The sequence below is a fragment of the Pararge aegeria genome, chromosome 6, assembly GCF_905163445.1.
Source record: "Pararge aegeria chromosome 6, ilParAegt1.1, whole genome shotgun sequence".
In the NCBI taxonomy this organism is placed as follows: domain Eukaryota; kingdom Metazoa; phylum Arthropoda; class Insecta; order Lepidoptera; family Nymphalidae; genus Pararge; species Pararge aegeria.
Genome location: NC_053185.1, coordinates 19,343,474 through 19,371,262, shown reverse-complemented (window position 1 = coordinate 19,371,262; position 27,789 = coordinate 19,343,474). Strand labels below are relative to the sequence as shown.

At 35.5% G+C, this 27,789-nt stretch overlaps 1 protein-coding gene across 3 annotated transcripts in view; it reads left to right on the top strand.

Moving 5' to 3' along the window:
• The first annotated feature begins 286 nt into the window (after window positions 1–286).
• LOC120624561 (disintegrin and metalloproteinase domain-containing protein 11) overlaps window positions 287–27,789 on the top strand; it is a 305,939-nt gene continuing 278,436 nt past the window's right edge. For all 3 annotated transcript variants that reach the window (XM_039891194.1, XM_039891193.1, XM_039891195.1), the window contains exons 1-2: window positions 287–332; window positions 11,551–11,580. The gene's annotated coding sequence lies outside the window, so the exon portion shown is untranslated. The remainder of the gene's footprint in view (window positions 333–11,550; window positions 11,581–27,789) is intronic.

The window sequence follows — 27,789 nt, the reverse complement described above, 5'->3', positions numbered from 1 at the left end:
TATACGTAATATTGAGTATTGACATTAATACAGATTATAAATAAATATAATAAAACTCTTTCTCACTCTGACCCACTCTCTGTTTTATGAAATAAAAATGAATAAGCTCCAATCGGTAGTTACGTTGCGGCATAGGTTCCCATTAAGGAAGACGACGGTACCATAAATGGCTTTTTAATATGATGTGTGTTTAGAACTGTTTTTATAATTATAATTATAAACTGACTTTGTAGTGAACTGTATATTAAAAAGTCATTTAACCCGCTGTCTCCTTGTTACAGAAGCCGATTATACACTGGATGATTCATTTTGGAGCGAAGACGGGCCCTTTGGTGAGTATATAGTCCTATTATAGTATAAAGGATTATGGAAACGATAAAAATGCTTGTGTGTGAATTATAGCTCTAGCCTAAGCCTTAGTGATAATAAAAAGAACACCCGGCCAAGTTTGTTGTAGCCAGTGGGTTTCTTTGACCAGGACGTGTTTGACGATCCCTCGTAGCTTTAGTTTTTAGTTTCCGAATGTACTTATCCTCGCTACTATGTACATATTTCGTGTGTACGCATTAAAAGTACCATCTATGTGCCTATTTGAATAAAGATATATTCGACTATAGACTATTGGCTTAATATCTACAACTTGAGGTTTTAGTCACACAACGAATGATAGTCTTTTAGAGCTTTATTTATAAACGTGGTATAAAATCGCATAAATTATGGAGTTTCATGTAACGCTTCAACTGATAGCACTTTTCCAATATAAGAGTGCGATAAAACCTTAGTTACCTTGATGTTATACCACGTATAATAACAAGGCTCTTAGAGGTCATTAAATATGAAATAAGAATATTGCAATCTCACCAATAACAAAAACAAAAGGTAAATATAAAAAACGCATTCATATTCAACTCATTTATATTCAACTTTTGTATATTCAATTCAGTATTGCCAGTGCCTTTGGTTATTGTACAGTTGAATATAATAACCAATGGCAATAATGAACATCAAAGTAAAATTAACAAAGGTATGTTATATTATTAACATTAGTAAAGACAAAAAAAAAAACAATTTATTTTGCAATAAATATATATAGTTGTAATTGTTACTTAGTTATACCTTACTAGCTGTTGCACGCGATTTCGTCCGCGATTGGTTTTGTTTTAAAGCATTCTGCTGGAACAGTTTTTGAGAGACGTGTGGCATTCAATTTAGATTAGTAGTTCAAGATATTTTTAAGTTGTGTTCGGGTGAACCCGAACTTTTTATTATTTCAATTCAAATAATAAAAAGAATAAATATCTAAAAAGAACTGTTTTGTTTAAGTGTAGTCCGCAGTTTTTTTAAACTTGCGATAACTTCTAAATTAAATATCATATTTGAATCAAATAAAAAGTACTTTTTTATCTAATTCAAATATGACATATACAATATATAGTACCTACTACATGATAAGGCCGCTGATTTGTATACGCTGTGGTATGAAGCGGTGATAGCGCAGTGGGAGCTCGGATTCACTTTCGGGGGCTGAGTTCGAATCCCAGCGCGCACCTCTAACTTAAAATATCACTTGCTTTTACGGTGAAGGCATCATCATGAGGCATGCTGCATGCCTGAGAGTTCTTCATAATGTGGAGTCCAACAATACGCACTGGGCAAGCGTAGTGGACTACGGCCTTAACCCCTTCTCATTGTGGGAGGAGATCCGTGACCTGTAGTGGGCCGGTAATAGGTCGATATGATGATGATGACTTATTTGTGTTTAAAACTGACTTAATTGATACAAATATATGCTTATGAGATAAAACCATGTTGGAGATAGACACAAATAATCACGACTTGAAAGGTCTTTAAAATCGTTAATATTCAAAAGCGATAACAAACAATTTTATGTAAACCATTTTTGCTTTTATTATTACCGCGTCGTGTGTATTATGACACTTTATTAACAGCCTATTATATCATTAACCCACGTCGACACTTGACATGTCACAGCGTGTAATAAGTTCGAGCGTATTAAGTGGCGTGCCACTTGTCCCAGGGTGACATGGAAATCAATGGCTATAATTGCAATTATATTTATTGATACTGAAACTTTCGTTTCAGACTGCCTATAACTGTAACTTTTCAAAATTCAAAATTCATTTATTTTGAAACGCCAAATCTGTCGGTTTGTAGAGCCTCTACCGCCGGTTTGGAAGGCAGATTCTACTGAGAAGAAGCTGTCGAGAAATTCAGCAGTTGCTCTATTCTAACACCAACAATTTACATTTAACATTTTAACATTTGTTATTCTATCTTGTTAGGGATGAAAGCGGAGCCGTATACATTCTAAGAAACCTCGTCATTAAGAAATCAATTGTATAGTAACCTCGCTGTAAAAAATTTGTTTTTAAACATTCAAATAAAAGGCATAAGAATATTTTCTACAACACTTTAAGTCAGTGCCAAGTGAAATATAAAAATAACGAAGTCGATTTACCTTGTATACGATTCCTTTTTATAAAGCGGCAACAAAAGTAACTAGTAATTTTGAATTAAAAGAGTTTCCTCGATTTTTCATCCAACAGATATTAACCAAATTAAAATGGGAACATCTCTGAGGTATGACATGCCAAACAAATAAAAATCATCAAAATCGGGTCATAATTGGCGAAGTAGTCGCGTGACAAAAAAAAACTCCTCCTTTTTTTAAATCGGTTGATACATAATGAAGTTTTTTATTATTTAAAAACTACTATAAAATAATAAAGATTTTTATTATTTATTAATCGACACAAAAAATGGAGGAAGTTCTTTTTATAGATTCAGTGATATAGGAATTAAACTCCAACCGCGTCTATGTTAGTATACGATGCAATGCATTTATACAGGACCGAAAAACTTTATTTCAGCTATACTCAAATGAAGTTCACAGTTTGCGGACGATAAAATCCTTTGCCACAAAAATAAAATCAATTAAAGAGTAAAAATCAACTCCGCAAAGCATGAAACAACATAACTTTTAGCCTCCAAGAGTAAATTCAAGGTTATATGACGGTTAAGCAACATTTCCACGATGATGATGAAATGTTAAGTTTCGATCTTATTGAATATAAAGAAGATCTCTACCCCAAGCATATTATGTTAACCAAAGATTCAAAACCTTTATTTCATCATCATCATAATCGTCAACTCACAGCCGGCCCACAGGGCACGGATCTCCTCTCACAAGGAGTAGGGTTTAGGCCGTAGTTCACCGTGCTAGCCCTGACGCGCGTTTGAGAACATAAGGAAAACTCTCAAGCATGCAGTTTCACTCACGATTTTTTCCTTCATCGTTAAAACAAGTGACATTTAATTGTTGAAAAGCACATAACTTACAACAGTTAGAAGTGCGTGCCGGGGTTTGAATTCGGTCTCCCAAAAGCAAAGCCGAAATGCCTTCCAGTGGTATTACTTATAGGATACTAGCAGTTGCCCGCAACTTCGTCTGCGTATGATTGTTTTTTGATGTGGCATTAAATTTAGTTGTGGAGCTAAAAAAAATTAAAGTATATATCGCTAAGCCTTTAATGAGGGGTTTGCTGCTGCCCGCTGAGGAATTCTGTCCTCTATCTCCAACCACAGTTTGGGCAAAACTAAACACATATTATAACCTAACCTCTATAGTAAAAAATTAATTATTTTAATCGGTTATAATTTGTCGGAGTTATGGTGTAAAATCGTCAAACACTCATCCCCTCTCCCAAAGGAACCGAGCTTAATGTCAGGATAAAAAGTATTCTATATTACTTCTAACACTTCCAAGAATATGTGTACAAAGTTTCATGATGATCTGTTAAGTAGTTTTTACGTGAAAGCGTAACAAACGAACTTACATTCACATTTATAATATTAGTTGGGATACGGATAACTTTAATTTACATAACGTGTGTAACTGTAATTCCACAATGCATTATGTAATTAGATATATTATAGCTTTAAGGAAATTATTGATGAAATTAATGTCATGCAACTAATTGGGTGAAACTAATTGCGTAATGTAAATCCAGTTTTACCCAACAATGCTTGGGTAAAAAAATAAACTTAGCTAGTCAAAGAAACGTCTAACCTAAAAGTTTCTACTTCCAGGTAGCTTCTTCTTATATTGGCTTTTCTTATCATCACAAATGCTATCTATAAAATTAAAAAAAATCTTAATTATAACCATGATGATAATTTTAATAATCCATATATCAAAGGCAAAGGTGACTGACTGACTGATCTATCAACGCACAGCTCTAACCACTTGACGGATCGGGCTGAAATTTTGCACACAGATAGTTATTACAATGTAGGAATCCGCTAAGAAAGGGTTTTTGAAAATTCCAACCCTAAGAGGGTTAACCCAAGCATTGTTGCTATGCTGTGTTCCGGCTTGGAGGGCATGGATGCCGGGGCAATTATATGGCAATTTTGTGACTGCATCATTACTTACCACCAGGTGAGATTGTAGATAAGTGGTAAATAACGGTGGAAAAAAATGCGGATTCATTTCCTTTCCATACCAGAAGAACCAAATGAAACCAAATAAAAAGGAAAACAAGTCTGTCAACGGCAAAATAAACATGCGATTTCGAAAAAGCCAGTTAAAGCAGTTATTAGCACTTGAAGACACTCCACGTGACGCCGCGCGTAACGAGTTGAATCAAGTAGTGCAATGTTATATTGATGCAGTGGAAATATGCACAGGTTTATATAAAATTGTGTTGTATTTTTTAATTTGCGTTGTGCCTTATACTGGTCGATTATTTGTGGATTGTGTTTCAAGAGCAGAAGTGATTTTATCCGTGAATTGAAGAAGAGTGAATGACATATTTTATTACTTCTTTAAAGATAAGCTCTCTTACCATATATCCTTTTTCACCCTTTTATAAATCCCTTGTTTTTCTTCCCTTTTCCTTCCCTTTCGCGCCAAAGTACGTAGACACGGTAGTTATGTCGGACTCGTACCTGGTGACTGGGTCGCAGGAACGCTTTCGCACATATCCCGGAATCCTCTTTATAATTCTTCTTTTTTTTTAATTTTTATTCCACTACAAGCTAGCCCTTGACTGCAATCTTACCGGGTGGTAAGTGATGATGCAGTCCAATATGGTAGCGGGCTAACCTGTTAGTGTGGTAGTCATACCCCTTATAGGTTTCTACGCGACATCGCACCGGAACACTATATCGCACGGCTTTGTGGGTAGGGGGGTAACTAGCCACGGCTGAAGCCTTTCACCAGACCAGCCCCAGATAAAATTCAGAAATTATAAATTCCAAAATGCCTCTGCCGAAAATCGAACCCGGGTCCTCCAACTTGAAACCACAGCGCTCACCGCTGCGCCAGGGCGGTCGTCAAATCGTTTTATTTGTCTTACAAAATCCAGTCTTAGTTGTCATCTTCCTCAATTACCAATCATTTTTCCTCTTCTGAGTTTAATCGTTCTTCTAATATTTTTCTTTTCCTCAACTCGTATTAATAGTAAATTAACCTAAAACTTTATTAACTTATTTTCTTTTAAATAATAACTTACTTTTTAATACACTAAAGGGGGGCTGTTAGCACAATCATAAAGGCTGCAATAGTCTGATGGATTTGGATGGATATAAGTTATATGATAACTTAGTTTTTACTCGCTTTTGACAATTTCCTATCAAGTAAGCTTCACCAGCTTTGATATGGACAAACGGCTGGATATATGGACTCCGAGACATAACGGAACACTAAAAGTTCCTTATCTGTCTGGAAAACTTTAAAAAGTAAACCATACTTTAGTCTAACTTTTGTGTCTAACAATATCATATGCAGTGAATATTTCTGATGTGCCCCTGAAATTTCAGCGAGTAGTATAAAAAGCAACTCCAGGATATCCTGCGGGGCCCGTACGTCAGCCAGGCAATAACCATTTCCAGTCCCGGTTGCGTTTACTTTATACTTTTACGGCTTTTCGAGATTTCATCAGATTTCATGGCTGTGCTTTAAAATTTTCTGCGCTTTAATAAAATTTGTGTGGTTATAATATTTCGTATTGTGAAAATTATAAATGAAAGAAAACTTGTGTTTAATAGGTACATCATTTCAACATAGTTTACATAAATTGATATGTATTTGGTATTTTAATAAGCTGTTTCCATAATGAGCCATATGGCATAATTATTATGACCATAATTTTTTAGGATAGCAAGTTGTAAGCAAATATTTTCCATAATATAAGTAGAGTCGAGTAGTATCAGAAGGTAGTTATATTTCTAAGACTGTGATAGCCTGGTGGGGCACACTGTACACTTCTATTAACACAACTAGTACAGGAGTCGGCGTAACTGGAACCTGGTCTTACAAACATTTTGTACATTCCTATATATTTGCTTAATTTTTGGTTAAAAGGTCGCTGGTACTTATAAAACTGTGAAACCTAATAAAGGCATCAGCAACCAAATATTATGTTTTGAGAAGTTTTGTTTATTTATAAATCTTAAACGCAATGTTTTTTATACTTAATCTAAAACTCTGCGTACAAACTATTTTTGGCCTAAATTAAGTTTATTATTATTATTATTATTAAAAAAAAAAAAACTGCAGTACAATTTACAAAAACACTATTGTTAAAGTTATAAAAGCCTACCCTGAAGGTTTTTTTAACTAGTACTGAAGATTTCCTCCATTTTATGACATTTGCCCGCTTAGTGCATACACTGTTTGCACGCCATTGCGGTGGCAAGCCAGGAAACTTAAATAAACAGGCTTTAAAAAAATTACATACTATTTTGCACAAGATATACAATTTTGTATGACTTGAAATAATATGTGGCGTTCTTAAAATAGCACGAAGTTTATCTGGTCAGCTAGGTTTATAATGAAATTAACTAAAATACCACAAAACGTATTCAATATCTTAATTATAATATAGCTGAGTACTGCCATATGGGATTACGAGTACGCATCGTGCGGGCATGCTCTGCATGTTATCTTGTCCAATAATTTGCATGTGAATGCATTCCATATGTAAATTCTGCGTTCGTAAGAACGCGCCCTTGCTTCTCTTATACAACGTATAAATGAAAACCGAAATAATACTTCATTGGCTTTAGAGGTACATTATGTACTGTCTCTGAGACTTATCTGTGAAACCGAAAACCTAATAGGTTTTGTGTAAACCACTGCCGTAGTTTTCACTGAAAGAAATCAGATACAGCCCTAACATCACATGCAAAATTAGAATCATGTTACTTGTCGGTCTTCAATAGGGTTGTCCTTTATTAATACTTTGAATGTATTGAATTCTTTTGTATGGAAAAATAATTATGCTTCTTTTGATTTAATATTTTCAAATTGTATTCCTTAGGAAATATACTTACGCATCCTTCAATATTATTTAGTAATTCTGTTACACGTTGTTTATCTTATAGATTTTAAAACAATGTTTTTAGTTTAGAATTATTAAGGATTGAATGTTTCGAATATAAGTAATAGCTAGCTGTAGCCCGAGTTCAACGTCCGCGTTTAACGCTTTTTTATGAATCCCGTGCGAACCGTTTGTTTTCCTGAGATGAATGGTATCCTATGTTAGTTTCCGTCCTTTCAACTAACTCTATGCCAAAAACCATGTTGTTTGTTTGCTTAGTTAGGACGTGAAGGAAAGACAAACTAACAAACAAACACATGTTGCAATTTAAAATATTCGTTAGAAATAGCAGATAATTTCAATATTCTTGGCCTTCTGTTATTCCATAAAATGGTTTTAGTTTATATGTTCCAGAAGTTTGACGTATTTAACGATCGTAAATTGCAGATGCTATATGATGTGTTTTTTTTTAATTCAAAATAGTGAAAATATATTCATGTCCTCGGAAATTATAAACAACCTAGTTCCTGTCCTGTCCTGTTGGTAGAGTCACTACAAACAGACAGACTTGACGTTTCCAGTGCTTATAGAGAGAACCTATTTGAAATAAATTTTATTTTGAATTTCGCGATACAAACTGGCACTGGATTTGAACTAAAATAATACAATACTAAGCTATGTTTAAATTCTTGACCAAAGGATCTAAACAGTAATAGACTTTCTTTCTTTCTTTTTATTTACATATTAACTCATTATTGCAACCACACTGGGCGGTAACTATTGATAACGCTTAAAATGGTAAGGAATACAGTAATTATACCTAACCCTAATCGGTTTATCCATGGTATTGGGCTGGAACGCTAAATCACTTATTTGCAAATGTTTTCCGTAGTGTGGTAACTTACCGGGGCCAAAGCCTCCCACTAGACGAGCCCAGAAAAAAATCAGAAATTACAAACTCCTTATTTGCTCCAGCTTCTTGATCGAACCCTCATAAGACCAAATAGCTTCTGAACGGTCGACGAGAGATCCATAGATAACAATGAAAATACCATAGTAACACAGATGATAGCCACTAAATTACCTGAGCAAAGATGATAGGTACACTTTTTCTGAGTTTATATATCAAACAAAGAAAGAGGCATCCATAGACAAAGACGAAAGCATCATTGTCACTGATTTACATGGACAAAGATGAAAGCATGCATTTGCATGTCATCGTCATCATATCAACCCATCATCCACTATAGGGCACTGGTCTCCCACAATGACAAGAGTTTAGTTCACAGTCCACAACGCTGGCTCAGTGCGGATAAGTGGACTCCACACGCCTATGAGAATATTATAGAGAACTCTCTGGCATGCCGGTTTCCCCACGATCTAGATATTTTTGTTGCCTTAAACGCAAATAACTTACAAAACTTACTTACTTTATTGGCCCACGCTTGGATTCGAACTCGGCCCGCTGGAAGTGAAGCCGAAGTCCTAACCAGCCTTGTGTTCACTGTTCGCATGTTATACAAAGATATATTCGTCCATAGCGAGCGATAAAAGCATCATAGTCACTAAATTATACGCGCAAAGATGATAGGTACACTTTTTCTTAGTTTGCATGTCATACAAAGAAATGCGATGTCAAAATGCACGCGGCATCTCGCCACGCTCGGCATGCCGTCTTGTTAAACAATTTGCATTGGAATGCTTTCAACATGTAAATCTAAGCGCTCGTGAAACTACGCGAGATGTTCTGTATATACAATCGATTGATCGGGGCCTGGTTTACTAAGATAATTGTATGTTGAGCTCGTATCTCTTATTAATTGTCGAACCGTTTGGTATAGTCTAAGTCAAAATAATATTACTTCTACTACTACTATTAATACCCACTTTAAATGCGTCAATTACATAAAAAAATATTTAAAAGCGAGATGATTGCGCTAACTATATTTTTAAACGTAAAATTAAATCTACGAGGGTTAAAAACGCGCTTTGGTCTACGAAGAAGCCCGAAGCAAATTTACCCGGGTGTTATTTTGTTATCTTAGCTATGTTTGATTAAAAACGGTCCAAAATGGTGGCCATTTTGATTTATTGTGGCCACAATAAATTATACCTTACAGTTTCCCTTTGATTGACTTTCTTTTAAAAATTCGTTATTCCCTTAATCTAATATTGAATATATTATAGACAGCGCGCGTCTATATGGTGCCTAAAATATTTTGGCTTCTACCTTCAAGATTCCGTTTAAGTTATTTAGGGCGTCCCTTGAAAGTTACAGACATCAAAATAGAAACGCGGCAAAAGTATTTCAGCACATGCCGCGCTAAGTTGAGTGACGTGAAAACAATTGACTGAAGAACTTGCTGCCCACGTTTTTCATCCGTATTTATCATACTTATAAAAATCACGTGGGAGCATATACTTTGTAGCCATTGTATACCTCCGTGCTTAAAACTAACTATGCCAAAAGTCAATTCGCTGCTTAGTTGAGGCGTAAAGAAAGGAAATCAAACACACACCTTCGCATTTATAATATTAGTATCATCATTTCAGCCTTCTGACAACTTTGGTTTTCAGGCATTGGGGTATTGACGCTAAGACTTGACTAAGTTTCCCAAATGCTGCCCAGCCCAGCCGTATTCTGCTGTTGACTTCTTTGTCAAAATTAGTATTAGTATGTTCGTAAAAAAGAAGACTGTCGAAGGTAGGCTCAGTTAAATAAAACTAACACTCATTTATAAGATTACTGAACAAAATGTGTAGGTATCTAGTTAGTATTAATAGTTAGTACACATTGAAGCTCTGCAGTGTCATAAAAGTCAGACATGTTACAAACGTCACGACGTAATACGTAGTAAATAGGATTCGCTGGCCCGTAACGCAGCCAACCGTGCCTGGGGCAGCGAGCGTGAGACGCAAGCACGCGTGACGTCACTCGCGAGCGCGACTGTACGCCACTCAGCGCCGCGACGCGTCGGGGTTGAATGCCTTTATTTTATGTTAGCCTAGTACATCTGAACTGTGATAGATGAGAATGGGATAAAAAAATGGCATGACTAAACAGTTTAACTCCCTGGCGCATTGGTGATCGTAGCGGTCTTATAAGTAGGTAGGTTTTTTGAATTTTCTCTGTTCTGATGGGAGGCTCCAAGAGCCGCGGTTAGTTACCACTCTACCAACAAATCAGTGCCGCCAAGCGATTGAGGGCGTTACAGAAAATGTGGTGTCTAAACGAATCAATGGTAGGATTTTAATACAACTGCCATCTTGTACTGCAGCACAACTTACCACCAGGTGAGATTGCAGTCAAGGTCCTAGCTTGTAGTCATATAAAACAAGTAATGAGTAAGGAAAGGTTTTAGTCCAGATTTTTTTGAGATATGATGCAGTTTTGTTGTTGAACAGTTAAGGTCATATGAGGTCATAAATGACCTAATAATATCTTTCGTAATCCATACTGGATACCGGCATACGGTGCTATACCTCCTAAAAGAGTTTCATTGAAATATAAACAGCAGAAAGCAACAGGAAAAAGTTTGTGGTTCTGAATATTATTAGAACAGTAAATCACACAGTTGCGTTCATACGCTCATATGTTCATTCGTGTTAATGTTATTTAAAATCATTGCAATATGATAGGGTAGTCAACTTTGTTTGTATAGGTACATTATTTAAAATCTTAATTAATCCTCAAGTTTTTGTGATTATATTAGGTGTCCTAGTCTACTCCCTTTATAAAGACTAGCCTTATAAATACTACATTATTTCAGCCTTTTAATATAATAAAAAAAAAGTATTTATACTAATAATAAAAAAGCTCTTTATTGCTGGCTTGTTTCGCGTTCACTTCGATTCACAACAACACAGTCAAAAGAGTGTATGTTAATGACGCGCTCATTTGCGCTAACAGCGTCTCGCTTTGCATTTACCGACATCGCCTATATCCTTTTTAAGAATGCCGCCGTCTAGAAGAAGCTAATTTATATTAAAAAACACGTTTTTGCAGCTCAACTTTAAAATCATTTACAGATCCACTGGATTTTAGGCCGTAGTCCACCACGTTGGCCCCGTGCAGATTGGTGGACTAGCTGACCTGCTTCTAGCAAAAAAAAAAATTCTTCTACTTTGTAATGGTTTTGGTTTTTTTTACTATTATAAAGAATTACTGAATTCAAATTTTAAAATCCTCTTTTTATCTTTACAGGTAACTTACCGGAAGACGCAAAATCTGATGGTGAGTAAAAATAATTCAACGTATATTTATTTAAGGTTATTTTGTTTTAAGGTGAGTAGTTTATTTTTTCAAGTTTTCATGATTTTTAATTTTATATAGGTGGTATAGTACAGCATTTTAACAAAACAGTATTTAGGACCGGTTGTTAATCGGTACAATATTTAATTTAGGAATAAATTAAGCTTTGACAGAAATTGCAACAAAATCTTCTTTACTTAGATTAACTTAATAATAACTACCCAAAAATCGGCCTAAAAAATGCCTCATAAAGTTTAGTGATATACTTTTTATCATGCTAGTAAATTTATCTTTTTGTTTTTTACTTAAATTATATTATGTTTTGCAGTACATCCGAGTACACCATAGCAGTTTCTTTTGTCTAAACAGCACTTATGTATCGCTATATATTATTTATCAAACGTGTTGTTTTCTTGATTAAAATATCTACCATTACTGCATCAAAATTAGTTTTTGATATGCACTTTGTAAAACTATTTGCCTCAAATTTGATGACTAAAATTAATGTTTTCATTGTAAAATTACATTTTAAATAGACGTTTAAAACAAAAAATAGACTCATTTTAATTAAATGAGGCTTCCGAACGCTTCAGGTTCATTTTCTATTTACATAAAAAAAACTCGATGCAATTGGTAACAAATTAAATTAACGTTCTTAAGTTCCTAAAATACTTTACGACAGTTTTATAGAAAGCGCCTTCAATCGATCTGACGTATACTTATAGCTAAACCATTTAGTATTGAACCCACTAGCGGTAATTAGTCATAAGGCATAAGCTGATCGTTGTTTCAAGCTGGCTAGTTGGCTCTAAGAATGCTCAGACTAAAAGCTTAGGTAAGTGGAAAACTGTCGCCTTTAAACAGGGCAACAATTCGCAGGGCATGCAAGGAGCACGTACTGCATCATGCCACCCTGTGTCCATCAATTTGAGACGTAGGTGCTAAGCCTCACTCACGTGCCTGTAATTACCGGCAACCACGTTCTTCAGACAGAAACCCAGCAGTGCAACATTGATGCTTAGAATGTCGCAATCGTCAGAAAATTTATTTTATTTACAAATAATTTATTTATTGCAAAAGTAATAAAACAACAAGTATATTTAGAGATTTCCAAAAAAAACATTAAAATATATTTTTTTAAACTGTTAAATTATTATTGCTATTCACAATTGATCCGTTCGAAGATATTGGAAATAAATAATCCTAATTGATTATAATATTTGCCACTAGGTGGCGTATAAGTCAAGAAGCGTGGAGTATATGACATATACTAACGACCAATCCAAATTATTATTTAAATAGCGGAAACTACACAGACGTCTGCCGTAAGCGTTACTTCCGTCAGAAAAAAGTCAGACTTACTCCCTAGTCGCTTCTAATCGCAAGTTTTACTTTAATAATAATTACGCCCACTCAACCTTTGTAGCAAACGCTACCCGAAGCCAACCGACCCGATGATGTGCCAGCAATTGTATATGACAGACGCGTGACGTCAAAACAGTTGGGTGTTGTCCATCGCAAATATGCTGACCTAGTTCGCATGAACAGCGAGCCTTGAAGTCACGCGTGTCTTGTGGTAATTCACTAGTAACTAAATTACTGAACGATTTTATATTATCCGTTCAGTAGTGCCATCTACTATTTCTGAAGATCTTTACCAAATTTAAAACAAAGTTATAGAATTTTTTAGAATGAATGTGATAATTATATAAATCTGTTTAGATTTAAATGCAGTAACATAAAAAAAAACGATTTGAAATAAAAACGAAGAACTCCGTTCTCTATGTCCAAAACTCCTCATTACCTTCACTAAATTGAAATAAAATCTCCTTTCTGAAGAAACAGAAATTGTAGACAGGCAGTAAACCATAACCCATTGGTGACGTCACTCGATGTGGGTGTTGCTTTTAGATTCCTACCTATTTGCAACACCCACTAATTACTTTTAGCATCAACTAATTGTTCCTAGTGGTATTTAATTCATGCATAGTAAACACCTTCTTGTATCCAATATATCAATATTTACACGGGTCATTATGATAGGGACGAAGACGCGGTCGGTAGCTGGTGGAGGCGCCGGGGGGCCGCTGTCAGTCTGTGACATCATCAAGTGTGACGTTGCTAACAAGACCTGGATAGATAAAGGTACGGTATATATGACCCGCGTAAGTGTTGATATTAATAAGTAGCTTTCTTCTTTACTTCAACAAGTCAGTGTTGATTTTTTTTTTATTTCGCTACAAGTTAGTCCTTGACTGCAATCTCACCTGGTGGTAAGTGATTATGCACTCTAAGATTGTACCGGGCCAACCTGTTAGTTAGTCATTTCCCTAATTGGTTTCTACGCGACATCGTACTGGAACTCTTAATCGCTTAGCGGCACGTCTTTGTCGGTAGAGTTGTAACTAGCCACGGCGAAAGCCTCCCACCAGACAAAATAGTTCACAATCGATTAATATTAACGTAGAAATGCGTTGATCGAATTCATACATACTCGTATATCCAAACATACATAGGTAAATCATATCAACCCGTTATCCACCCACTTAAGGGCATGGCTCCAAAGATGAGACATACATGATTATATATATTTTTAATAACTAATATATTTATTAATAACGTAAAACAAGAAATAAATCTGATATTGCAAAGGACTTAAAGATTAAAGGCAATATAATTCAGGACTTATATGAAAATTTATTTTTTACAATAGAATGATTAAAAATGATAAATAATGTTTCTCGTTTGTACATTGCCAATCACGGGGCGTTATATATATTTTTAATTTATAATTTTGACTACAGCATTAATATGAATGTCTTTTATTTTGCGCGTACCTGTATTAAGTATTTGAGATAGCAAAATGACACACTGTCTTACTAAAAATCTGACTACTCTGACACTTGTAAGACGTTCTTCTTTTTCCCACTGTTTTTTCACTATTCAGGCTGTGAAGCTTTGGAATGCCTTTCTGATTAAAATCCGAAAGGCACAGTCAATAAGCATTTTTAAAAATTTGTTAAAGAACATTTTCTGTCTGAATCTTAGGAACATTAGCCTTGCCTTCTATTTCGTTTGGTGATTGACAATAATGTACTCGTATATATTAATGTGTTATTGATATTCATTGTAAAGGTATATATTAATTATCAGTATATTTATATAATATTGTAAGTTTATCATATATATATGCATATAAATATACAATATATTTATATGTACCACCTTATACAGGTTGCCTGGAAGAGATCGTTTTTGTATACTTTGTGTTAAATTTTTAATTACAATTTTTCTGTATGTTTATGAGGTGTACAATATAAATGTATTCATTATGAATGAGAAGGGTTCAGGCCGTAATCCGCCATTTGAGAACATTATCTGAGGCCATCGAACTCAGGCGTGCAGTTCTGTTTTTTCTGTCACCGATAAAGCGAGTGGTATTGATTGCATATATTTAAATCAAACATAGCTCTTAAAATGAGAGATCCTGTTCGGACATCGCACTCTGTCCCCCACTCTGTCCGCAGTCAGGTCGGAGACCTAACCATGAGGCTATAAACACAATTTTATACTTACAAAGGTGTAAAATTTTGGATACTTATTTCTTTCGAAGTCCTCATAATTTATCACATGTAAACATTTTCTAACTCCAATTGTATTAAATACAAACGTGTCGACCCCATAATCTCCTTTCTTTATGTCAATAGAAGAGCCTACATAATAATGCCAATAAATAATATTTGGAACGTATATTAGCGAGCCATGTGCCGAATCTTACGCCATTGATTCCAAGTCGGGAGCTTTATTCAAATGCAAATATCGGGAACTTTCACGTATTATACGAGTATGGCAGATAGCTGTTGCAAATTGAATTTTGGCAGAGAAATTCGAAGTTGGACTGTGTGTTTGGTCATAATATTATGTGACTCGAGTATAGGTATCTGGGTACGTCTTGAGTTTGCAGATTATAAATGAAAGTAGAAAGCATTACAAAACTTAAGCCCAAGTAAGTACATTTTTTTTTAAAAGTATATAGACAATTGCTTGACTGCAATCACACCTGATGGTATGATGAAGCGCCTAGAAGACGCCGCCAAAACGCTTCGTACGTGTTGATGGTATTACAACAACGTAACGGTGCAGATTCTTTCGGTACCTCGCAGTTCGATGGTAGAAAGGAGATGGTTTAACCAAATCGAATAGCTCATGAGCACACCTCGAGTGACTAAACATATACCTAAATTTTTATCGGCATATCGTATATGACGATCTTAGAGTACACAAACAATAAAACTTTTCAAAGGCTATATACATTTAAAATATTATCACACTATTTCACTAGTCAGTTTAGTCACTAGTTTTTTCCCGCGTTCTTCGTCGTTTACTACGGTATTATACAAATCCCGTGGGAATAAACAATTAAACTGGAATAAATAAGCCTTGGTTACTCTCTGTCTTTTCAACTGACTCTTTGCCAAGAATCAAGTTAATTAGTGGCTCAGCAAGGACTTGTAGGAAGGCCAAACAAACAAACACTCTTTTGCATTTATAATACAAGCGAGGAAGTAAGGATTGCATATAACAAATTATGCACATTTCGGTAATATTGAAATGTAATAAAATTGATTAAACAAGTAAAAAATAACGATACTTTAAAATTAGGTTTAGGTTTAAAGACATCTATTCCCATAAAAAGACCTGAATCACTTACACAGGAAACTTAATTTTCTATAATAAATTAATACACTTCGCCATTAGACTAAACTAAATTAAATATTACTATTATCTACTCATTCAATGTATTCGTCTTTAAATTTATTGGTATTACTTAATATATAAGAAGATAATTTAGTTTTGAATACATTGAAAGAGTTTACATTTTTTATAAGTATAGGTATTTTATTTTAAAATTTGGCGCCTTCAAACGTAAGGGATTTTTTACCATAATTTGTTCTTGTTCTAGGAAAGGTAAGGAAACTGGCTCGACGAGTTTTATTTTTCTTTTTTGTGAAAGTGATACTAGTGTGGTTTGTTTTGTTTATTGAATTTCTAATAAAAATGCACGTGCTATATATATATATATAATTGATGAATGTTCAGTATTTTAGTATCACTATAGATTTTTTTGGTGGAAGTTCGAAAAGGATATTGGAAAATAGTTTTTATTATTTTGTTTTGAGCAGTTTTCAGATAAGCTAATCTTGTTTTGGTGGCACTTCCCCAGACTTCAATCAGTAAATAGAATATTTATAATACTATCCGTAAATGAATTTTGCTTAGTCGTTTTGAAAATAATTTTCTCACTAAGCTGTATATACCAACTGAGATTCGTTTGCCGGGATGCTGAGTGCTGCAAGCTGCAACAATGAGAGTGTTTCGCTAAGTCGCCGTTTTTCAAATAAAACTCTCAGTAAATTCTTGTGAATCTCGACGAAGAGCATTAAAACGTTTTTCTCATAAAACGAAGTAAACATAAAACTGACCACAAGCCTTCCAGCTTTACTACGGCAAGGATTTTCTCGCGTAAATTTAAAAATCCCTTGTAACTTAAAATAATGAGGAACTACAACTGGCCGTGGCTTCGTCTGCATATACACTGCATCCCTTCTCGTTCATCGAAAGTTTTTGAGAGAAATAAAACGAAACATTCAGGACACGTAAGCTTTCAAACAAAAAAAAAACCTGGTATCTTCAATGACCTATTCTCCATATAAAAAGAGACCACAGATTTAAGATTATACAGAACCCTAATTCAGCCATTATTGCTTGCAGTGTATTGTGTCGAAAAACAGTGAAAATTCCCCTTGCACGTCTCACTTCATACCCGCGGATTTTCCCCATTTTATGATAAAATAATCACAATCAACTGCTTAATAAATGAAGGGACTGACCGCCTGTACAAGAAACACTACTAAAGTGGAGTGGTTTATGTTTCTTCAATATTAGTCGTGTAGACGGCTTTTGTATGTCCTTAATTCTGTGACAGGTACACCTTTAACTTATAACCTATATATTTGGGTCGGGCTTTTTTTTAAATAGAACATTTCTAGACAGAAATATAAAAAGACATTCGAAATTCTCTGAATTACGTATTTAAACAAAATTATTGTCTTAACTTTCTAGTGGGCTTTTGGAAATAATTTATATTTTCATATGGCTTATTTACATTTATAGTGGCTGTTTGAAGTTAGATAATACCATTACAAAAGCATTAACGACTCTACTTTCAAAGTTTGTGGCTTTAGGAAATTCATTGAAATTAATTTTAAAGTAACTTGCTAAGTCTCAATTAGACCATAAAGAGCTTGGGATACTCTGCAATTTACAATGAAACTTTCCGTTCTAATAAGAGTTCGTTAGCACAAATTGAAAAAGAGAAAAACGTAATGCCAACCGAATTATTTAACCGAGTTATATATTTTATTATCTCATTTCGATACATGCACAGATAAATTCTATACCTGCAAAGATAAACCATAAAAACCAGGCTCTGGCCACCATCTTTTCCAAAATAAATCACGATTTAAATAACAAACTAAAGGCTTAAACAAATAATACAATAATGGCTTTGTCGGAATGCCCGCAAAATGTGAAACATTTACGTTGATAAATTCGGTTAATAAACGCAATACATTGATGTTATCACTGAAATACTTTATTTAATTACTTTTATATTTTAAAGAAAATCAAGTTAATACTTTTAATACCGTGTGGCATACTCGCAGACAAAAGAATCATATGAGATGGTATTCAAAAGCATCATGCCGTGTAGCGTGACGGCATACGGGCGAGTTTCTTCAAAGGCACACCAGTAGATGTTTAACATCAAAAGTGTATTTATTTGACTGCGATACAATGACGTGTACAAATAAAATTTTCTTTTCTTTTCATATTATGTAGTTCACATTCTACTTCGTGGTTCGAATCAGCTAAGTAAATTCACAAAAGTTGGTATGTACACCAAAAAAGATGAGTTACTCGTCAAATATGGAACGTTCTTTTTAAACCTGCTTGGTTTCAATGGCCTACAAAATCAAGATAAAAAACAGACAAAATTGTGTCAAGACTCTTGTTCTTGTTCAGTACAATGTAAAACAACCACCTTAAAGGATTCGAATTATTTGCCAGGAATAAGGAAAACGACGTTTCGTGACACATTATTCTGACTTTTGCAGTGAAAGGGTTGGAATACATTGCATTACCAACCTTGTCAGCCAAGCAATAAGGTGCACACATATACATTTAAGTTAACTCGTGCTTTGTTCGGATATAGAAAGTTCTGTACAATTTTGAACTTTATTTCAAGAGAAAAGAAAATGAATGGGAAAATAAAACTGCAGCAAACTCCGTGGGCAAACTTCATGCCAAATACACACATAGTTGCCATTTAACTGATAAACCAATTTTCGCTAACTGCACCCTTAGTTTATGAGTTGGACGCTCGAAAACGTACAGTCTTTTCGTATATTGAAACGCTATTAGGTACGTCAGAGTCTAGTGAACCCATCTATATCCTATTTGTTAAAGATTCCATATAGATGGCTTCGATATAGATTGGGAGAACTCTGGACAAGTTTGAGCTTTAACATTACCGTGATAAGTTCCACTTTACTCTGTGATTTTAGTGTTTCGATACTCGATAGCGTCTGTACAATTGCGAGCGTATAAACTTTTACTAAGTTTACTTGTTTTAGACTATTTTAATTCTTACGTGCTACGGCTAAGTAGCATTTTTGCAATGCTGTGTTCCGGTTTGGTTACCGGTCTAATTACAGGCACGTGTGGCTTTAAACCAAAACCTAACCCCGTAAGTGCGAGCGCTTACGGGGCACTGTGGGCTTAACAGGCACATGTTCAACCTAAAGCTGCAGGACACAGATCTATGTAGACTCTGTAAAGAGGCTGCGGAGACGCCGCTGCACTTGATCTGTTGCTGCTCCGCGTTGATGCATAAACGCAGCACTCTTTTGGGGATGCATATAATACAAGCAGAGGATGCTAAATTACTTCCAGCAAGGAAAGTGCTGCTTTTCCTGAAGGCGACCAATGCTTGCTGGGAGATTTAGACAGCGGCGTCACAATAGATCGTAGCCGGTCGACGTGACACCAGGGACCAGGCGAACCTGAGCCGCAAGCAGAAGAAGAAGAAACCTAAGCCTCAGGTTGATGGACACCGTTCGGCACTTTGTAAGACATAATATTGTAATAGTTGACGGACCAAGCTCATGGTCCATGGTAAGTGAAAAAACATCGCCCCTAACTAAAGCAACACTTCGCAAGGAACACCGTCTACAAAATGCCGCCCTGTGTCCGTCCATCTGAGGCCAAGCGTCATGTGCCTGAGAAACAAAATACCGTTATGGTATTACTGTTTCTGTAACAGTAGACAGAAATAACATACGGACGTAGTCGAGGGCTATAGCTAGTTACTCAATCGTTTTTTTAGTCTCGGTAGCACCTGCACATAACGCGTTAGAACTTTTTTACGATTTTCAGATGTTTCGCATCGAAAAATAAAGAATATTCCTCGTGTGATGTTACGCTTAGCTTAAAACCAGGAGCAAGCTGTTAGCTTAAGAGTTGTTATGCTTGTTTTAAGCTGCAAGATAAGTCGCAAGCTTTTACCGAGGATACGGATTGTACTGCGCTCAGGAACGTTTCTACTGCGTTTCTATTTCCTACAGCTTTTCTGGCGCGTACACAAGTTTTTACGTAATATAGCTGAGTATGTACATTGTACAGTGCTTTAATAGAATAGCCGCCATTTTGCTAGCTTTTTTTCCCTACAAGTTAGCCCTTTCAATCACTCCTGATGTTGTGCGGTCTAAGATGGTAGCGGGCTAACATGTTGTATGGCAGTTATTATACCCAGTAGTATGAGTTTACGCTAAAACACTGTTGACGTCTCTTTTAATGGCTGAAATGACCTACCAGACTAGAGTTGAGAAAATTTAGCAATAATAAATTCCAAAATTGCCTTTTTTAAGATCACAGGCGCTTACGACTGCAATTTGGAGGTTGACAAGTTTTTTTGGAGGTTAAGCATGATGCTTTCTCAACTCACGATTAACGTACAACTGGGAACCTAACTGCCTCCGCATTGATCTAAGTTTCATTATTAGATTTTTAGTAAGTTAGGTTAAAAATTGTTTGGTTTTCGGATATTCTGTCAGTAAATAATTCTTTGTACTTGCCAGGAGCCTGTGCTGCCAGCCCTTAACTATTAAAAGTGAACCTTAGAGGTACTAATAATAAAGCTGTAGAGTTTCTTCGTTTGTTTGCTTATCAAGTAAATGCAAATTTTCATCAAATAAAAAAAGTGTGTGTACTTATTTACACCGATAGAAGTTAGACTTCTTTGGCGTAACAAGATAAAAATCGTTTCAATAATGTTATCTTGCACCTTATTCTTCGTTTGCAGAAAATACTACTCTAACAATAGAAAAAGGTATTTAATACACTGAAAGATTTATTATAACGCATTATCTAGTTATCTCACTATCGGAAAACCACATTTCATCATTAAAATTTGAGATTTTAGTTAGTACAATTGAATCAATTAAATCACCGGAATGAGCCCGCAGACTTTGACATTTCAAAGTCTACACTGTCAAACCTTTCATTGAAAAACCAAATTGTTGACTATAGCTAACTTCAGGGTGTCGACTTTTCGTGACGGTGTGCGCGCGCATCGTAAAAATTTACTCTCATCACTTTTTCCTAACGCACCAAAACAAGTATAACTGTGGACAGTGGACTGTTATAGGCTATTTATCGATTGATTGACGCCACGATCCTTGATAATAGGCGGGAAGGGGAATTCAAGTTTGAATGGAACTAATTTACCTATCAGTTATATGTAAAACTATAATCGAGTTTATTTATTATCATTTCACATTTCTTAGGTACAGTTCGTTATATCGAAGTATCATAGCATTGCACATTAGCAATATTAGGCAATATTTCGACCCTGAATGAAACCGCTCATGAAATATTGCTTCTTAAAAACTTTATTAATAAATAAAGCAATTTGTCAAAGCAGTACAAACGCCTTGCGCACGGCAACCCGCCGGTAACAAAAACAACAAACCTATGTAGCTCGTTCAATACAAATTACTTTCTATACAAAACCTAACCTTACCTAACCTCCGTGTTTAGGAGAGTATTAAGTAACCCAGTATAAGAAAACCTACAACTCGTAACCGATCGAAGTTATGGTTATCGTTCCAGTCAGTTTGGAAACTCCAGCTCAGCCAAAATTAGCGTTCTTCTCGGGAAATTTATAGATTCAATATACTAGAGTACGACGAGAAGTCTCAAGGGAAGACATACAAATTGTTATACATAATAATATACTTAAGTTGTTTTTTGAATTCGAAATTGCATTACAAAAATTAAGTAAAAAAATCTTATTGAAAAATCTATTAAAAAGTATCACTTCATTTTAAGATTCAACAATAAATAAATAAATAATCGAACATACTAAACAAATTGGACATTATTTCAGTAAGAACATCGGCGAAAATAAGAAAGCTGGCCGTATCCGAAGATTTAAATTTTTTTTATTGCTTTTGTTTTCAAGCTGTTAATAAAGTCATAAAAGTAATCATATTTGTTTTAAAGTTTTTAATGAACCGTAGTTCCTTGTAAGTTACCTTTTTCTTCACAATATTCTTTGTATTTGGAGTCTAAATGAAAAATGTTTAATGTTTTATTGAGAAAAAAATTGTTGTCCCTACAAAGTAAAAACTTTAAATTCGTTACTATATTTTTTGCACTGACATAATATAACTTAACTTAGCTACATATCTATGAGAACGTATAGTTACGTAAATATATTTTATTATAGTTTTCTGCAAAACAACCACACTCAAAGTTTGAGAAGAATTAGTTTTTATTTTCTCATACACATACAAAATATTTAACTTTTATTGGTATCTATAAGTATTTCATTTACAAAATATATTCTAAAGTTAGTATAATCCTGATAAACTTTTAAGCACGGAATTAGAGATTGCGTGACATCTTTATTTAGTACTCCCAAGTCTTGCGACATTTATTAAACGTTAATAAGATCGTGATGTTCTTTGCACTTTCTGTGAATACATTAAAGAGAGAGAGAATTCTCTTCACAATTAGATAATTATATAAAGAAATTGCTTCCAGCGATATAATTAATATAAATATAAAGATTTTGCAGCGTGATAATTTTTTTTATAGTTCATCAAGTCGTCTTTAAGTAACAGTAATTTTATTCTGAAACTGTTTAGATTCAGGTAAAATCCTACTTAATATTATAAATGTGAAAGTGTAGATATTTGTCAATCACACAAAAACGGCTGAACGGATTTGGATGAAATTTGGTATGCATGTAGCCTTTGACACGGAAAAGAATATAGCCTACCTTTTATTCCGATTCCTTAAGCAGTTCCCGATGGAAAATTAAAAATTGTTTACGAGCCAAGCCACGGGCAGACCGCTTTTTGTATGCATGTCAGACATGTACTTTCTATACTGATCTCTCAAATAGTTCCTGTTCTGAAGTCTACGCAGACGAAGTCGCGGGCAGAAGCTAGTATACTATATAGTCGACTTCTTATCTTTAACGAATTATTGCCCAGCCGTCATTAGCGAAACAAAATGTTTAGATCAGGGGAGAAAAAGAGGAAGATATTGAAAGAGTCCAAGTTTCACAATAATAGTTAAAAAATAAATTAATAGAACTTCTCGATTCGTCAAGTCGACAGCCGATTGGCGCATTTGCAGCGACCCTGTTTTCTGAGTCCAAGGCCGTGGGTTCGATTCCCACTACCGGAATGTCTTTGTGTGATGAGTGTCTGACTGTGTCATGAATGTTTTTCAGTGTCTGGGTGTTTATATGCATCTTCTAGGTATTTATGTATTTTATTCATTAAAAATATTCATCTTATCATTAGTCATCTGAGTACCCATAACACGCTACGCTTACTTTGGGGCTAGATGGCGATGTGTGTATTGCCGTAGTTTATTTATTTAATTATTAAAAAAAAAATACTGAACACAGGGGTGAGAAGGGCGTACACCGAACTTTTCAAAGCACATGGGACTTTCTTTTTTATTTAAATACTGAGAGTATTTAAATTTATTACATTATACATGCTCAATGTTACTCTTTTAAGTCAATATATTATTTATTAGTTTAATATTGTACCTACTAATGTTATGGGAATAACCTTTATGTACCAACCTTCGAACCGAATTATAAAAGGCTATCTGTGAGTAGCTCGAGAGCTCACGCACGCCCACAAAAGGCCCGGGTTAAGACCCTGATTTGATTTAATTTAAATAATTATAACGAGCTTTTAGCGACTTTGGGCTTTCATACCAAATAATAAGCATTAAAATCGGTCATCGGTTTCAGAGGACCAAATGTAGCCTAAGACACGTCTTAGGCTACATTTGCAGAGACAGATTTTAAAGAGACAGAGCTCGTACGGGGCCGTCGTATTAATTCTGCCGCAAAGCAGCATTGTTGCAATGCTGTGTTTCGGTCAGAAGGGCATGGTTTCCTATTTAATTGCAGGCTTAACACCTTAGGTTGATGGGCAAATGGCGGCATGGTGCAGGACGTGTTTCTTACCATCAGGTCGGCCATCAATACATCATGTTTGGCCAGTCAATTATTACCAATAAAAAAGTCTGTCACAAATCTAAGTTATTTTCCCAACCTATACGGAACTAGCGTCGTTGTTAATGAAAAATTTACCTCCCTGCTATGTGCGGAACCTATTAAAGGTACAACTAAATATCTTTATTCAAGTAGGCCCTTTTGATGCGTACATTACATGAGAAGTACACGTTAGTGCAATGATGGCGATAACGCATTGTCAACTTAAAACCAAAGCTACGAGGGTTCCAAACCCGTCCTAATCTAAGAAGAAGCCCACAACCAACTTAACCGAGTGTTTATTTTGTTACACATTATTAAGAACATACAGAATTCTCATTAAGCCACTATCGCGTGCAGTGCATTGTGGCCAAAATCAGAGAAGACGTCTCAGTTCACACCCGCGGAAGATGGTAAACGTTTAGAACATTAAAGGTAAAATAATTACCGTCAACTACTAATTGAATGGAGTGACTAACCGCCTCTTTAAGAAACACTGCTAAAGTGGAGTAATTTTTTATGCTTCAATATTAGTCGTGTACACGGGTTCTGCATGATCTTAATTCTGTGGCATAGAGTTAGTTGAAGACTACTTTTTATGCCATAAATACAAACGGTTCCCACAGAATTTGTAAAAAACCATTATAAAAGTAATAAAGTAAATATTGGATAGAAGCAGGGCGTTACTTTGCGGAAATCCATAATATATTATTAAAATTAAGCTTAATTTGCTATGCTCCGCGAACAGCAGGATAATCTGCATGGTGTAATTTATAATTTCTTCGATTCAGATACTCCACACCAAACAGATCCTCGGCAATGTACCCTCTACGCACGTTTCGCTCCGAAACCGGAGCATCCTCAGGAGATTTTGACTTTCAATGAATAATTGTTAAGTCAACATCTCCTGAGGATGCTCCGGTTGGTTTTCATAATGTAATAAAGTAAATAAGTTGCTAATATTATCGTTCAAGTCATTATTTTTGGAAATAACAACATATTCCGTAAGTAACGCAACAATTTTGTGCGTAGAGGCTAAAAATATGTTTTTACACGTCATGACGTCACTCGTCGGCGGGCAATTTCTTGAACAAAGTGGTTTAAGGCTGCGAGTAATTATAAAACAACGTGCGACTATAAATCACTCTAGCAGCTTTTATCCAATAAGTTTAGGTACAGTTTAAAAAAAAAAATCTAGAAGCCATTTTATGTCCTTGGTCTTATAAGTGGGAGGTCACGGTTAGAATTAATTACATGGGTAAGAGTTTTCCGTCAAGGCTAGTGACCTCTTTACGGGTAATGCTAACTACTAAGAGGTAATTTTTTCAATCTTTAGTTAGCGGTGATAGCTTAGTGGATGAAACTTCGGCTTTACTTTCGGAGGGACTGAGTTCAATACCCGACACGCACCACTGGCTTTCTGTTTGAGTTTTGTGCGTTTTTAATTTAAAACAGATAGATTCGCTGTTGCCGCACGCGGCAGAGAAAGAAACAATGACTGACGTAGCAAGCAGACGCCCCACCTGATGATGGGTGGCTGATGATGCCTAAAGTGGCTATAATGATATTTTTTACTACAAGTTAGCCCTCGCCTGCAATCTTACCTGATGGTAAGTGATGGTGTAGTCTAAGATGGTAGCGGGCTAACGGCACGCGACATCGTACCGGTACACTAAATTGCTTAACGGCACCAGCTACAGCCAAAGCCTCCCACCAGACCAGACTAGAGAAAATTCAGAAATAATAAATTCCAAAATTTCCCCAGCCGGGAATCGATCACGGGACCCTCTAACTAAATTCACAGCGCTCACCGTTGCGCCAGGGAGGCCGTCAAAAAATGCTGCTTGGCAACAGAAATAAGCATGATGGTGGTACTTTCCCCAAGCAGCTGTGTCACAAAAAGTTCTACTTCGACTAGCCTTAGACACTATTGATAATTTAAAATTAATTACTATAGAAAAGTGAACCTACTGGCATTCCAAACTTATTTTATTATTTGTTACACTAATGAATATTATATATTACCGAAGGTAATATTAGATCTACCTTTACCTAAGTTTAAACAATATATTATAACACATTTAACAAATCGTGGTTACTATACGATTGATGGATTCCTTAACGACTAGGCTGCTTGGAAGCAGGCCACTCCGCTCTCATCTCTTACAAAACAGTAGAAATTCTAAAGATTGTTATACTTTAAAACGATGTTGGAAAATAGCAATCTGCTGAGTTTCTTGCCGGCTCTTTTTAGTGGAATCTGCCTTCCGAACCGGTGGTAGAGTCACTACAAACAGACTGACTTGACGTTTCAAAAGGCCTACTTGAAATAAATAAATTTTGAATTTGAATATATACTAGTGATACCAGTGAGGTGTGAAAATAAATCTTGATACACGCCTTTCAAACCGGAACTCAGGCGGTAGAAATAAGCAAGGCGGTAGTACTTTCCCGGACGAGTTCTGCCACAAAGGTACCCTTTAGACACCCACGATAACATACAAGTTTAACTTTAGATAAATAAACCTACTGGGAATCGAAGCATCTTTTATCATTTGTTAAACCTACGAGCATGAATATATACTCGTGATACGAGTGAGGTGTGAAAATAAATGTTGACTCAACAAAAGCCCCGCGCTACATTGTTGTGATACTTATGAAATGTTGTAATCCCAACGACAATGACTCCCGCGTAATTCCACCAAGTCGTTTTCTCGTTGCTACAAATAGGTACGGAAAGCTTTTTATACTTGAAGCTTTCGTACTTCATTCTCGCAGGTGCTCACTAATAAATGTTATGGAACGTTGGAATATGGAAAACTGAGGTATTGTAAATCAAATACTTTAAATGCGAAAGTGTGGTTGTCCTTTTATGACCGGAAAACTAAGGTTCCCACGGGAATGGTAAAAAAATAAACGCAGTGCAATCATCATATTAACCCATTACCGAATCGCTTCAGGGCACGGGTCTCTTCCTACAATGAGAAGGGGTTAAGGCCGTAGTCCACCACGCTGGCCCAGTGCGGATAAAGGACTCCACACACCTTTAAAATAATCATGTAGAACTCTCAGGCATTTCCTCATTTTCCTATTTTTTCTTTCATTTTCCTACAATAATGTCAAGGATTACTTAAAAGATAAAAAAGCTTGGGTGTGAATTGTCCTAATTTCATAGCTTAATAAAAATACAATGTGAGATGGTGATAACAAAAAAAAATTCCCGGCTAAGTTTGTTGTGGGCTCTTCTGAGAACAGGGCGCGTTTGGAACCCTCGTAGCTTTAGGTTTAAGTTGGCGAACGAAGTTATCACCGTCCCCTTACAATTATGTAAACATATATGTATGAACCTTTCAAAAGTGTCTCTGTGTGTCCTACACGAATAAAGAAATTTTGGATTTGAATTTGAATTTGTAGGTTTCCTCACGATGTTGTCCTTCGCCGTTTAAAGCAAGTGATATTTAAAGTGCTTAAATTAAAATAACAATATCAATCAGGATTAATATGAACAATGTTGAAGTGGTGATAGCCTTGTGGTAAGGATAGCA